We start from the raw sequence: 14,882 nt of genomic DNA, 5'->3' as shown, positions 1-14,882 counted from the left end.
AGAATACACCATGTTCTCTCAGGCGTCTAGCCATTGTATACTCTTCTCCTTTCTAGAGTACCATCTTCGCCTCTTGATCTGCATGGCAAGTTATCATTCTTCCTTCATAGATCAACTTGTATCTTTTGCAAACCTCCTTTCTTGAGGCTTCTGGTTCTTTTAAAAATTGCTCATTTTCATGTCTTTCTTCCCTTTGAGCTCCTTAGGAACAAAGACTATTTTCTCATTTAACACCTAGGATAATACTGGTACATAGTAAGTTTTCAAGATTTATTCATATTCATTGAATAGGTGAATCCTTTCCAAGAAGATAAAAATGTTTAAAACAGTGATCTAGTATCAGCTGCTTTATCTGTTAATGAGGCAGTGGGATAAGATGGTTTTAAATGTTCCTTTCCAGTTTTAGGATTCTGCATTATTTCCCTTACTGTACTATCTGTGCTGTCTTTTTTCACTATTCTCATTTATTTTATAAAACATTTAAAAATTTATTTTCATAAACCACATGTAGGATTGATTAATCTTAAGTGTATCTTAAAATGATGGGCTCTTATCCCCTTGGTATTTATATAATTCCAATTAAAATTTTTCCCCTGTCTTTTGTTCCATAATACCTTAGTTTTTACAAATGGAAGCCAATTAGGGACAAAATATATCAGGAATAATCTTAGTTTGGATTTTGCTTCTTTTTCACTTTTTGTCGACACATACCCAAAGTATAATGTAGGGATGAGAAAACTGTGCCTTATTTTATTTACTTTGGAATGACAGGTGGAAATAGACTTTTTTCCCCAAAAGGTAAAATTCAAGAAAAGAGTAGGGTTCTTTTCTTTCTTTTAACTTTTTAAGGTAATAAAATAAGAAATCTAGGTTTACCATAAGGAATTTTTATAATATTGAAGCATTTCTGTACACTTTAACTGTTAAAAGTTCTGATTTTCAAAATAAGTCATATGTAACTGATTAGAATGTGTTTTTACTTAAAATATTATACCAGCATGTGCAGAGTTATAACACATTGCCAAAAAATGTAGTCTGGAAGCAAAACAGAAAACTGAAAATAATGCTATAATTTTTTAAGTAAGAGGAAAATATTTTCTTTACACATGAAGGTTTTGGTCCAAATGGTATTTAACCAACTAACTGACTAGTCTATTAAGGCATTCTATTCTAGAAAAGCTTCATTTTTGGTAAAACTGATTGCATTAGCATATTACTTATGCTAATGGGCATGGGTTATTTTTTCCCCAAAGTGATGCTGTGATTTAGCTTTTGGAAGAAAGTGCAAGTTTTCTGTGGGCTTAAGTATTAAAAATGCTTCTTAAAAACTTCAGATTGTTATGCATTAAATCAGGACTCTTGGAACTTTTTCAGATTTTACTGCTCATAGTCACTTGTCCTGTGAGTAGATATTTTATGAACCTGTTTTTACTTGCTAGAAAATTGAATTTTCCATAATTAAGGGAAAACATCAGTTATTTTATCCACTTGACTTTGTCTTTGCTTGTTATTGTTTGCTTTAGAGATTTATCTAAGTTATTGACATGATTCAGATTCCAGTGTATGAAATAGAGCTTTTGAGAAGGTGCTTTGAATGGAAAAATAAATATCTTACAAAAGATCGTGCTTTGGGTGTGTTTAGTTCTGTTTGAATTTCTTGTTTTTCTTTGCATTCATAGCTATATTCCATTATATTATGTATCCTTAAGGATAAAATTGGTTAACGCTGAGAGGTTAGGTTATGAGACAGAGGATGTTAATCTCAAACAGTTTTCAAACATGCCTATTCAACAGAACATATGTGTGTACTAAATAGTCATTTTACACTATACATTATATCCCATCTCTCTGTTGTTGTTATAGCATCTTCTGATTTCCAGGAAACCTTCTCATCTTCCTCAGGGACAGATTTGCAGTCTGTCTTTCATTCAATCCTGTGCTATTCTTTCCTCTGCAGCTTCATAATTTGTGGTGATAACTCTTTTTTCTAATATCCTCTGTATTTTTATTTGCCCTCTGTTATCATGGCCATTCTTTAGGCCTGTATCTTAACTAACCAGAATTTTTATTTAATTAAAAAAATTGTATACTTTCTGTTTACAAGTTAGGATGATTTTTTAAAAAGTGATTGCTGTTTAGTGAGTAGATATTTATCTTGCTATCAAGAAACTTACCTGACAGGGAACTTGTAACTATAAATAGCCGCAGCGCTTAGAGATAAAGTGCATGCAGATTAGGAGGAGCAAAGAAGTAATTCTACCTGGGCAATCCAGAGGAGGTAGAATCTAAGAAAACTGTTAAATATTTCAAACAAAGAGAAGTACAGAGAGTAATATTATTATTACATGTGTAATGTATATTAAATATTATAATTTTGTCACCCAAAATGAACAAATGTTATTTTCAAAAGTCTGCAGTTTAAATCTCTCCTTTTTTGAACAAAACAAAGGCCTAGAATGCTTATTAGCCTTAGACTTCCCCTTCTGTTTTCTATGTTGTTATTGTTAGCAGTTTGTGGCAGTAGTAGTGGTAGTGGTGGTGTTTTTGTCTTGTCACCTTTGTTCCTTATAGCTGGCTCTTCCCATTGACGTTTAATTTTCTTCTTGTTGCAGTATCCTTAGTGGTTCTTTCCATTGTTCTTCTTTTTAGCTCTAAATTCTTCATGTTTTCCTCACATAATCTTTTACTCACTAATTTTTCTCCATCTATCGATAACTAGCTGCTTAACCTGTGCATTGAGACTTTTATTCTAAGAATTGCTGTTTGATTTTTTTTTTAAAGAAATGCTTGTTCTTTTCATGTTGTTGATTTCTTGTCTTATGGCATCTGTTTCTTTACTCATCTTCTCTAACATGAAATACGTTTCTTCAGTTTCTCGTATCTGGGTATGGTAGTCCTGCTATTGATTGTGTCTTCTGACTCTTATAAATGAGGCTTATTTCATTTTTTTTTAAAACTGTGTATCTCTTTTTAGTGGGTGTTGTAGTCCCATGAGCCTTGGATTGAGATTATTTGCTTTGGCCAAACTCCTCTTGGCTTCACTGGATCTTGACTTATTGCTATTCTTAATTTCTTGGGGATGGAATAGACTTGGGTATTGTGATTTTTTTTATGTTTGATTCTTTTCTGTCCATGCCCCCAGACTTTGTTGTGACTGTTCCAGGCCAGTGAGCAGAATATTCGTACAAATTGTTTTGTAGATGGGATGACATTTTGTAGATCCAAGTTACACGCAGGGAGCGAAGCCCAGTTCTAGCTTCCTACATCTGACAGGATCGAGGCCTGTCTCCTGTCACCGTATGGCTATTGAGTCAGTGGTACCCAGCATCTTCGTGAACTTCAAGCTCTGCCTGTGCTCTGATTTTGAGTTCCTGTATTATTTCTGACACCTGAGAGTTTCTTTTCTTGCTTTTAAGCTTAGTTTATTTTATTATTTTTGTTTTGTTATTCCATATGTAACATTTCTGTGGGGCATAGTTAAGCTTTTCATGTTTTTGTTCAGAATTGAGGGGTTGACATTTGAACCATGGCTTTGGGAGACAGGCAATGGTGAGGGCATTCCAAGATAATGAAATAGCTTTAGCAAAGGTATGAAGTGAGTAGTTATGAGGCTTTCATAGAGAATAACTGAAAACCTCATGGTTACTTTGGCTTACATTCAGGGTACATGGAGACGATAAATGGGAAATACGTTTACGAAAGGTAGGTTGGAATCAAGTACAGTAGGCCTCGAATGGTAGGTTAAGGAACTTGGACCTTATTCTACCTACAGCAGGGATCCAATGAATGTTTAATTGTACGAGTGATGCAGAGCTTTGCCTTAGGAAGATTAGTTTGATAACCATGAATAGATTGGAATGGAGAGAACGTCCTGGAAGTAGGGAGACCAGGTAAGAGAGTATTAGCTGTAGGACATGGAAGAAGTAAAAAAGAGCTAAAATTAGGTAACAGTAGCAGCAATGAAGATGCTGTGAGAAGTAAATAGATGTTTGTAGAGAGATGCAGTGATGTAGATTTCTCATTGGTATGCAGGGGGAAGAGGATTCCAAGATGACCCTGTATGTTGAAACTATTAAGAGAATTTAAGAAATACAGACAGAGGGCTAGGTTTGTAAAGGAAGATGAGTTCAGTTATGAAAACATTAAATTTGTAGTGCCAGTGGGACACCCAAGTATGAAAGGCCACCCAAGCAGATAAAAATGCTGGGCTATAAGTAACAAAGAAGGGCAAAAGACCAGAAGATAAGATTTCCAGGTTTAGTAGAACAGAGGTAATTAATACATTTCCGAGATAGTCAAGAATAGAAGATGAGAAAAGTCAAGAAGAAAACTAGTAATTAGGAAGCAAGGGGAAAAAGAGAAATTTGAGGAATCCTGTGTGAAAGTGATAGGAGTGTGACCCAAATTATAGACATTGTTATAGAAGTCACAGGCTAAGAGCATTTTACAGCTGGAAGCTGTCTCCCGATTTAGAGAGGTAGAGGAGGATGTTGAGGATGAGGACAGGGCAATGGTCATCACTTAATGGTGATGAGAGGCAAAATACAGGATATGAGAGTAGAAATAATGTGGCAATTTAACTTTTGAAATAAAACTTACTAGAGTGTGGATAGTATTTGTGAAATCCAGATCTGTACACATATGTTTATGTTTTGTATATGTATATGTATGTATGTAAATTTTTCCCGTTTGCCTTTTAATATGAAGGTATTGGCATCCTTGGGTTATTTTTCTATTGCCCTGTGATAAAAGATTGACAAGCAGGACTACTCTTTACCTTTTGTCTAATTTAAAAAATAAAAACAAAACCTCCACTTGAATCTTTTTACTTAGGGTACAGCTAAAGGGGGAAGAGAGAAGGCAACACTATTATTGTTGAAGTAGATGTGGGAATGGACAGTAAGGTCAAAGAATTGGGAAAGGAGAGATACATATTAATTAGCAGAAGGTAAAACACTTTGAAAATTTGGGCTATGAAAGGCCTATTCCTTGTGAGAATGTTCTTTGTATTAATAGTATCAAAGAGAATACGTAGAGTGGTCAGGGATATATGCTTTATTGAATATCTGTTCTTTGCCAGATGTATTACATACATTTTCTTGCTTAATCTTCTAAAAATTACTATGAGGTATTACTCTCTCCCTTTTGCAGATGAGGAAATGAGGATTGAAAAATTAAAGCAATTTCCAAATCATAATGTTAGTAATTGTCCAAGGAGAGATTCAAACCCAAATGTATCTGTTTCCAAAATCTTTGTCTTTTCTACTAAACCATGATGTCCTTATATATTTATGTGGCGGTACAGGGAAGAAAAGGGAGTGGTAGAGGAGAGAAGACTGAGGTTGTTTATATTTAATTTAGAGAGTTTGCACTAAGCAAAAAACCAAACCAATAGGGAGAGTTCTGCAAACTTGGGAGGGTGTTTAACTACCATTGGACAGGGAGAGGAATTGGATTTGGTTTCTATATCTAGGCTCTTACCTTAATATTAGCCACAGAAAGCACAGTATGTTTCATGCTGGTAAAGAAATAGAAATCTGCAGCATTATTATGGGGGGGAAATTCCAGATTATCAGGGCTTGGGCTAAGGTCTCCTTGACCACGTAACCAATTTCATCTGCCACTTTATTTTTGCTGCTTTAATAGGTCAGCTTTTTTTTAATATATAATAATTTTTTATTATGTTATATTAGTCACCATACAGTATATCCTTAGTTTTTGATGTAGTGTTCCATGATTCGTTATTTGCGTATAACACCCAGTGCACCATGCAATATGTGCCCTCCTTAATAGATCAGCTTTTTAACCACTCGTCAGTACTTAGGCTTGCTATTTAGATGTGTATTTGTTGAAAGGTTCTTTGCAAATAAATCTGATTTTACTGACTTCTCCCATTTTAAATTAATGTATTGACCTTGCTTGTAAACCAGTACAGAGAACAATATGAATGTAACATATTGCAGGGTTTTTGTTTTGTTTTGTTTTGTTTTGTTTTGTTTTGTTTTAAGGGAGAGAGCTTGTGCGCATGGGGGTTATGGCGGGGAGGGGCAGAGGGAGAGAGAGAGAGACTCTTTTTTTCTTTTTTTTTTTAAGATTTTATTTATTTACTCCACAGAGATAGAGACAGCCAGCGAGAGAGGGAACACAAGCAGGGGGAGTGGGAGAGGAAGAAGCAGGCTCATAGCGGAGGAGCCTGATGTGGGGCTCGATCCCATAACGCTGGGATGACGCCCTGAGCCGAAGGCAGACGCTTAACCGCTGTGCCACCCAGGTGCCCCGAGAGAGAGACTCTTAAGCAGGCTCCATGCCCATGGTGGGACTTGATTTCATGACCCTCAGATCATGACCTGAGCTGAAATCAAGAGTCTGATGTTTAACTGAGCCACCCAGGCACCGAACAACATATTGCAATATTAAACATTTTAAGATGAATAATTATAATTAACATGAATTATTGCAAATGGAATAAAAGTTTTAATATTTTATGAAACCAAGGCCAACTAAGAATGGTTTGGTGTTTACATGCAGATTATTTACTGGATTAATGGCAGTTAAAGCTGTGACTTTGCTGTTTGCACTACTTTTTAAAAAAATATTTCATACCTAGAAAAAATACATGATACATATTTTACAAAGAGTAATAATAAAACAATTGCTGAATTGTTTCCATTCTCATTGTTTCTCCCTCCTCTACTCCTTCAAGTCCTGTATTTTGAATTCCACTCATTAACTTAGGAGATGGAACATAACCAAATGCTGTAGAAGCCCTCTCTGTGTGCATTTTTCTTCTCTTCATTGTGGTCCCACCTCACATCAGGGATTCAGTCACCCTGAACAGGCTGATTATCCTTTGCTTGCTTTTTTTTTTTAGTTTGGTCATATCTATATATTCCATGTGTATTTTGTATTTCCAAATTTTATATAAATGGACCATGCTGTACCTATTTTCTGTAACTTTTTTGTTGTTGTTTTTACTCAGCATTGTTTGTGAGAGTCAGCAGTGTTGGTACATGCATGAAGCTCTATATCCTTTGTTTTCACTGCTGGACAGTATTTATTTGCCCATTCTCCTGTCAATGGACATTTGGATTATTTCTTTTGTTCTTTTGCTTTAAGAAACACTACTGCTATAAATACCATGAAGAGAGCCTTTGGAGCCCCTTGCTGGAGAAATCTAATAGATTTCCCATCTCTGTCTCTGGTATTATTACCTCTTCAAAATTATAAGAAGGAGTCAGGCACAAGTAGCAGGTTCCGACTCCTTTCCAAGCAGCTTACACCTTCCTTTTACCTCCTTTGCAAGTCTACGGGAAGAGAGTGTATGAGGTATTGGTAGGGGATGGCCGTATTTGCATTTACACCTGAACACATACCCTTCACTTCAAAGTAGCTTAGCTTCTGTATTAGGATTGTCTAGAGAAACAGAACCAGTAAGAGAGAGATGGATGATAGATAGATAGATAGATAGATAGATAGACAGATAGATAAAGAGATTTATTATTGGGTATTGGCTCATGTGATTATGGAGGCTGAGAAGGCCCATGATTGCTGTCTGCAGGCTGGAGACCCAGGAAGGCCAGTGGTGTAGTTCAAAGGCCTGAGAGAGAATGAATGGTGTAGATGCCAGTCCCAAGTCTAGGTGCCAGTCTGGAGACCAAAGGGCAGGAGAAGATCGATGTTCCAGCTCAGTTAGGCAGAGTGAATTCAATCTTTCTGCACATTTTTGTTTTTCTCAGGTCTTCAACAGATTGGATAATACCCACTAACCTTGGAGAGGTTCATCTGCTTTCCTCAGTTTACCAATTTAAATGCTTATCTCTTCCAGAAACCCTCACTGACACATACAGAAATGATTTACCAGATAATCTGGGCATTCTGTGGCTCACTCAACGTAATTTTATGTTTACACATAAAATTAACCACCATGGTTTCTGTTGTCATATCATTGTATGTTATTGTTCTCTAGGCCTTTGCCTTAGGCCCTTCTCTCTTTTCTCATTCTGTCCTCTCTCCCTAAATATTAGCATCTACCTGATGGTTTCAAATACCATCTAAATACTGATTATTCCCAAACTGTTACCTTCGTTCCAGAATTTTCTTCTTAGCACTTGGCCCATATTGCCACTCTGTATCTCTCTTCTATAATCACTTCAGACTTAAGTCCAAAATTAAATTCATGATCTTTCCGTTCTCTTCTCTCCCACCCTAGTTTGTTTCTTCTCCAGTTTTCCATCATCTCTGTGAGGGCATTTTCCCTGCTCCATAGGACTAGATAGCTGGAAGTTGCCTTTGCTTTTACTTTGTTCTCCCCTTCTCTTGCCCCCATAGCTACTCAGTTGTTGAGTTGTTTTTTTTTTTTTTTTAAGATTTATTTATTTATTTATTTGACAGAGAGAGAGAGAGAGAGAGAGCACAAGCAGGGGGAGCGACAGGTAGAGGGAGAGGGAGAAGCAGGCTCCCCGCTGAGCAGAGATCTCGAGGCGGGGCTCATTCCCAGGACCCTGAGATCATGACCTGAGCTGAAGGTAGCCGCTTAACCAACTGAGCCACCCAGGCGCCCCTACTCAGTTGGTTTTTAAATGTCTTTTGAACCAGTACTTTTCTTTATTTCCTCTGCTGCCACCCTGATCCAGGTACCATGATCTTAAGCCTGGAATGGAGAAACTATGAGGGGTCTCTCAATAATTGACTCCTGCTTTTCTCCCATCCATTGTGTATCCAAAGTAGTTTACATTATCAGGGTCCTAACAGTAACTTTTCAGTGGCTTCCCATTGCCCTTTCAATAAAATTTGTAGTTCTTAACATTTCTTTTGAATACTTTCTGCCAACGTCTCCAGCCTCATCCTGAGCCACCTCTCCTCCATATTCTCAGTATGTGCTATGGCTCCTTGCTGCTACATTCTTCCCTCCACGGGTTGCTGACTGACTCTTCCTCATCCTTTGGGTCTAAGCCATCCTTTGGGACTGTTATTTCCTTAGGAGACCTTTTCTAAACTTGTTCATGTTGGCTTCCTTTTAATCTACGCTGATAGAGCCCTGACTTTCTCTTTCATAATATTCATTATTTCACATCTTTTTTTCTCTGCTGAATTACAAGGTCCATTAGAACATGGAGGCTGCTCCCTGTTTTATTCTCAGAGTTGCTTCAATGCCTGGCACATAGTAGACACTCAGTAATTTTTTTTTTTTTTTTGAAGAAGGAATGCACTCCATACATATGAATTTCTGCATTTTGCCTGTCCCACCCTTGGGGAAAAATTACCATCCTGCCTTTATAAAGATACAGTGAAACTTCTGGCATACATCTGTTACTAACATGGAATTCACAGTAAAAAATTACATTAGACAAGCCAGAATGAGGCACTAGAATTTTTAGGAACTTAAAATCAGAAAATAGGATATTTATTTTTATGATCTCGATTTTATTTCCACCACAGAATTGGTGGCTTTTGTCCCTCCCTGGGATATACAAAATCTGTGTGTGGTTCGTTATTTTTATGACTCTGATTTGTTATTTTTAGATTTTTCATGAAACTTTGCCTTCTCTCCTCTGGTTATCTTGAATAAATTCATGAGTATCATAATGTTTTAAGAATCAGTAAGTAAAAACATTAATTATACCATTTTTCTGCTTACTCTCATTTAAGCATATAAGAACAATACTGAAATTAGCCATGCATATTACAACTGAGATAGACATCTGACTTTGAGGAGTATATTTAAGATTTATTGTACCGTGTATTATCTATTTTCATGGCTTTAGTCAAGTTTATCTGATAGCACCTGATTCCTGAGATATTCTTGTATTTATCTGTATTATACAGATGGAGTGTATCCTTAGAGGTCTATCATTTGAGATATCCAGAACTACCAACTATACTGTTCATAGAATATATTACACTTAAGTAGCTGTATCTTTTATGCATTCAATCATTTACACTCAAATCAAGGAAGTATTCCTTTCACTATGTAGTTACGTTAACTTTCGGTAACAGCTACCCTGTCCTAAAAATGCCTAGTGTGTTATTTGATAGCAATAAATTGCACACTTTACTTCAGTTATAATTCAGAAAGGCTTATCTGAGCAATCTGTATTCAGCTGTACACTTGGGCACCACATGTGGCTTTTAATTTCCAAATCTGAGCTTTGGTGTTGAGATGGTCTAAATGTCTGGAATAAATTGGTTACTAGATTCCCAAATATATTAATATAGATCTGAAAATAGCTTTCATAATTAGTTTATGCAAGTTGTGTTCTCACTTGCAGGTTAGATAATGAAGAGTAATACCATGACTGTGGAAGTATGTGATATTTTGGTTGGCATTCATGAAGCCTTTGTTGGTATTTTATAACCAAACTGCCCATAGAATTATGGACAGTAGTTCCGACTTAAAGTGCTTTCCCCATTTATGTTGGAATATATGATTATCAGTTTCCCTCTGTAGACCATTTGTCTGTTATTCTGACAACATGATTGGGTTAAGACACCTGGGCACTAACCTCCGTTTTCAGAATGTTTCTGCTTTTTAGTGATAATTGAGCACACTGTTGCTGTGTTTTTAAATCTGTTGAGATACAGTTCACGTTGTTAATGTAAATCTTTTATAGCCTTAGCTGAATTTCTTACAATAGCTTTTGGTCTTGACAGCTGAGATCAGTTGGCTCATGTCTCTTAATGGCACTTAGATTTGAATTTTGTAGGTTGGGAGGCAGAACTACTAGGAACTGGTCTGTTTAATGCATGGTGGCTTTAAATTCAGGCTTAAAAATGGGCCCACTTAAAAAAGAAAGTCTTAATCTCTAGAGTTCACTCTAAAGAAACACTATGGAGTTAAAAACTTGGACTTTTTGTTTTTTTAACCATCCATTGGTCCTGGTAATTTGAGGTGAAGGAAATGAATATGAACTTCATTTCATCTCAATTTGAATTCCAAGATTCTTTGTTTCTCTAGAGCCAAAGTTTTTCAGGGGTTTTCATGAGGAGGTTATGACTGGAGGGGAAGAGTGCTGCCTGTTGGTCTTGAGTGACAACCCCTGCCCTCTGCCCCTAGCTGAGAACTCAACGCATTGTTGAATAGCACTAAAATGAGCTGAGTCCAAGACTTTAGCCAGATGGTCAGTATAGGCTTTTAAAGGAAGGGAAATAGTAAAAGAGTAATCTCAGAGGAACTCTCTTATGTTAAAGAACTGAGAAGACGAAGTCTTTCTAAAGCTAAGTGTAAATTATACCACCTTCTTTGGGAGCAAAAGCTGCTAAATGTAACAGAAGAAAATGACAGTGTAGGAAATCAAAGTTCAGGAACAAACTTTCAAGTGTGGTTTTGGAATGCTTAATCCTCTCTTACTCCTCTCTCAGGATCCATTGCCTCTTTTCCTCCCCCTCCTCCAAAGTCTGTTTGAAAGGGATTTTGATGGGTAATGGCAAAGCAAGGCAACTTTAGACAGAGTATAAATTAGGGCACAAGATGCCCTTTGTACAGGAATTATCTTAGACATGCTTTTGAAAACATACTTTTTTTTTAAGTTTTATTAAGAAAATAATCAAAGGTATGATTCTTAAAGCTTTGAGTTTAGTCTGCTTTCAGTAAAAATAAGGCATAGATACCAAAATAAGCAAACCTTTTTTTTTTTTTTTCTTTCCTGGTTTCTGCTTATAAGATTTACAGGTATTTAAAATAAACCCATGAAAAACAGAAATACTGTCCTGGGATTGGCTAAATAGTCAGAGCTATTACCTCCAGGCTTCAAAATCCAACTGAGTTTGACTTTTGGAAATAAATTTGGCTAAGACTTCTTCCTCATTCTGTTCTATAAAGGTGTACATGAAATGATACTGACCTTTGCCAGAAACCCCAAGAATCCTATTCAGTGATGTACTTGTAATGGTCATGAAAGAATTAAAACAACACAGATGTGGATTAATGTGAAAAAGTAGGCAAAATGCTAAATTCTCATTGTGTGGTTTCAGTGTGGCAGATCCTTTAAAATACTTTGGTGTACCACAGTAATTAAAGGGTTTAAGAACAGTAAGTTAAAATACCTAGAAAATAAAAGCCTACAACTGAGTAACAAGAATGAACTACGTTTTATTTTTTAAAATTGGAATTAATGTAGGTTGCCATGGTGAAAATAGATTGAAATATTTAACAGTAACTGTTTTGTGCAGCCCCAGAGATCAAAAACAGTAATGTAAATAAGCAGGTCTTTAAAGAATATACTCACAGACATGTTTAATGTAAATGATTGCTGGAAGGGAAATGTATTTTCTTCAGTGCTATGCAAAGAAATTTTAATTGACTTGATTTTGGCAGTAAGAATCTACAACTTAGCATTAATAACTAAAATTTTTAAATATTTGCTCATTGCTCTGGATTATGACTGTTCAAGAATTACTCTTTTCAAACACTAATTAATCATTTTAAATAAACTTTTTTTACACATTTATGGCATCAATGAGTATGACTGTTTATTACATTTTACCTATAAAAAGTTGAACTGTTTTATATACTCTTTATGGAAACAGTGCACAGTCATAAATTAAAAGATGCAACTGTTTTGGATATTTTACTGGTGGTCCTGTGTTTTCCTGCCAGCAGTGCAGCTGTTTCAGGTTTCCCAGGATAACATATAAAAAGCTGTATGTACACTGCAAGTTTATGCTTGAATTGCCAAGCCAGGGATGGTATGACTCAACTTTCCCAGAAGCAAGTTGTACCAAAATGTGATGAATCAAAACAACTAGTTGCATCGTGGTTTCTATTACAGCTATGAAAACCAATTCTGTTCATGATAGTTGGCTTCTTAAGGTTGACAGACATTCTGCTGTGGTACCTGATTTTTGCCAGGAGTGAACAGCCATTGGAGCTAAGACTGTGCTTTTCTTTTGAAGGTCTGAGGAAAGGAAAAAGGATAATACAATGGTATCTAGTGTATGGATAACATTTACCTGGAAACTTATATTAGGAGTGGAATGTTTCATTTCTAAGATACCTGTAAAAATATTACTAAATATTATTTATTTGTGTGATAGTTATTGAGTTCTCAGTGAAATCATTTTATCCTGTTCCGGGTTGATTTTTAGACGTCTGAGATGACTTATTTAACTTACATCATTTCTCATGCGTCATAATCCTAACAGTGGACATTTTATTGTGTCCTGGGATGTAATAAGCAGATACTTTTTCTGGCCATGTGGTAGATTTGGTGAATCCCTGTTTAAGTCCCATGGGACCTAAGGTTCTATCAAGAGTTTGACAAAGAAAGTGGGATGCATCCCACCAAGGTTTATAAGATGGGATGTAGGGAGAAAATATTAGAACTTTTGTTGAAATATTTTTATCTCTTCCTTTAAATATTTATATATATTTTATAGTATGCTTCTATATATTATATAATTATATACAATATATATACAATATATACAATATAACTATGAATAACAATAGGTATAATAAGTATACAAATTTTGGAGATGCATGCTTACATATTTTTACTGCTATATTATCAAAAGTTTGTAGGGGGTAGGGGCGCCTGGGTGGCACAGCGGTTAAGCGTCTGCCTTCGGCTCAGGGCGTGATCCCGGCGTTCTGGGATCGAGCCCCACATCAGGCTCTTCCACTATGAGCCTGCTTCTTCCTCTCCCACTCCCCCTGCTTGTGTTCCCTCTCTCGCTGACTGTCTCTATCTCTGTGGAATAAATAAATAAAATCTTTAAAAAAAAAAAAAAGTTTGTAGGGGCGCCTGGGTGGCTTAGCCAGTTAAGTGTCCAACTCTTGACCTTAGCTCAGGTCTTGATCTCGGGGTCGTGAGTTTGAGCCCTGCATTGGGCTCCACACTGGGCATGGAGCCTACTTAAAAAAAAAAAAAGTTTGTAGATCATTGTTCAATAAATATTAATTTCCTTTCTCCTTCCATTTTTCCCTTTTACCCTTGGCAGAGAAGCAAAGAATTGAGTTAACACCTTGATTTGTGGTGGTGTGAATAAATTATAGCCAATTCCAGGAGCTTATCCTGTGTCTTACTTTGACCACTTTTTCTATCTGGCCTCTTATATTGCTATATATTTTTTAATCACACAACCTTATTAAACATGGATACAAATGAAAAACAGACTGGTTATTATGTTAGAAATAATAAGTTGCTCATGTATCAAGACTTTGACACACAGGAAGTTTGAATGAATGAGTAGAAAAGTTTCCAAGTTATTAAAATGTTCTGGTACCTGATTTATTTCATTTGCCATAACCGTAATTCTAAGGCGGATGAAGCTCCTTTACTTCCTGAGGCCTGAAGAAACAATGTGGTTTCTTAAACTAGGCATTAAAGCAAGGCTGGAAATACTTGTTTTCCAACAGTGCTGTTAGTCATGCTAACAAGTTAACCTTCTTTGGCTAGGATTGCCCCATATTTTAGCCCCTTTTATTTACCTTTATCAAGGTAGAAAGTTTTAAGTGCTAAATAATATATGTGTGATTGAAGAAAAATGGTGTATGTTACACTGTCTTTAGAGATCAGTTCAAAAGACTCTTCTGTATTTACTAATTGGGACATTCTGTTGAACTCAGGCTGTCAGAGATTTCTTGGGCATGTAATTTTCTAAGGTTTCACTTCCTGTATAGGAGGAGACAATATATTTTTGTAATGCTGAAGTAAATTTGAAGTAACTAGTATATTCTGTCCTCTCCCCCTCCATTTAAGTATTATTTCAGAATATATTTATGTAAAATATTGAATATTTATGTAAAAATATTAATAATACAATAGTATTATGATACTGTGCATATATTTATTAAGAGTATGCCAGGAGGACAATAACAGTTAGGTACCCAAACAACAGCCAACAAAACAAGTAAGTACTGAAAATTAGGAACAGTGAACATT

At 36.0% G+C, this 14,882-nt stretch overlaps 1 protein-coding gene across 1 annotated transcript in view; it reads left to right on the top strand.

Moving 5' to 3' along the window:
- The window catches only part of MNAT1 (MNAT1 component of CDK activating kinase), a 201,712-nt gene that overhangs the window by 186,110 nt on the left and 720 nt on the right, over window positions 1-14,882 (top strand). The window lies entirely within an intron of this gene.

The sequence above is a fragment of the Ursus maritimus genome, unplaced genomic scaffold (assembly GCF_017311325.1).
Source record: "Ursus maritimus isolate PB19 unplaced genomic scaffold, ASM1731132v1 scaffold_25, whole genome shotgun sequence".
Taxonomy (NCBI): domain Eukaryota; kingdom Metazoa; phylum Chordata; class Mammalia; order Carnivora; family Ursidae; genus Ursus; species Ursus maritimus.
The sequence above is the reverse complement of the archived record's forward strand: the minus strand, read 5'-3'. Positions and strand labels throughout refer to the sequence as shown.